We start from the raw sequence: 622 nt of genomic DNA on the forward strand, positions 1-622 counted from the left end.
ATATTTGTGGCAGTGTGAAAAGTGGCTGGATACTGATTCTTGTGAGTCCATTAACCAAGAAAGAACAGCACCCTTTTTATATTAGTCATTAGTCAGTAAAATGAACGCGAACCAGAAAACAAATTGTGGACCGCATGCAGTATATCCCAGGGTGACCGGAAACAAGAATTAGTGCCACTAGCCGAGCTTGTTTTGACGGTGCCACGTGTGTCAGAAGACAGAGCCCGAGTCATGTGTGTGTTAATAACAAATAATAAAACAAAAACACTGTTAAGCTCACAGAAGAATGTTTGTGGTCACATGTCGTCACATGCCATCGCCGAGACAGAATTTCCAATTGTGGAATTTCACAAGGCCGCCTGTTGGAGTCAACCGCTGGATTCCGATACGGACAACTTTGTCATGATCTCTGCCCCCTTCAGCTTTCATCTGGCTCCAAGGAAATTTTTTGAAAATCCACATTTGATGGCTGATAAAGCTCTGTTATTTGTATCCTGTATGGAAATTTCCAACCAGTTTGTAGTGGAAAGCGATATCATCACATCACTGCACCCTAACACCACACACTCTTTTGTAATGATCACTAATGATGATAAATGCCAACATACTATTTGGTCTGCTG

The sequence above is a fragment of the Festucalex cinctus genome, chromosome 3 (assembly GCF_051991245.1).
Source record: "Festucalex cinctus isolate MCC-2025b chromosome 3, RoL_Fcin_1.0, whole genome shotgun sequence".
Lineage (NCBI taxonomy): Eukaryota > Metazoa > Chordata > Actinopteri > Syngnathiformes > Syngnathidae > Festucalex > Festucalex cinctus.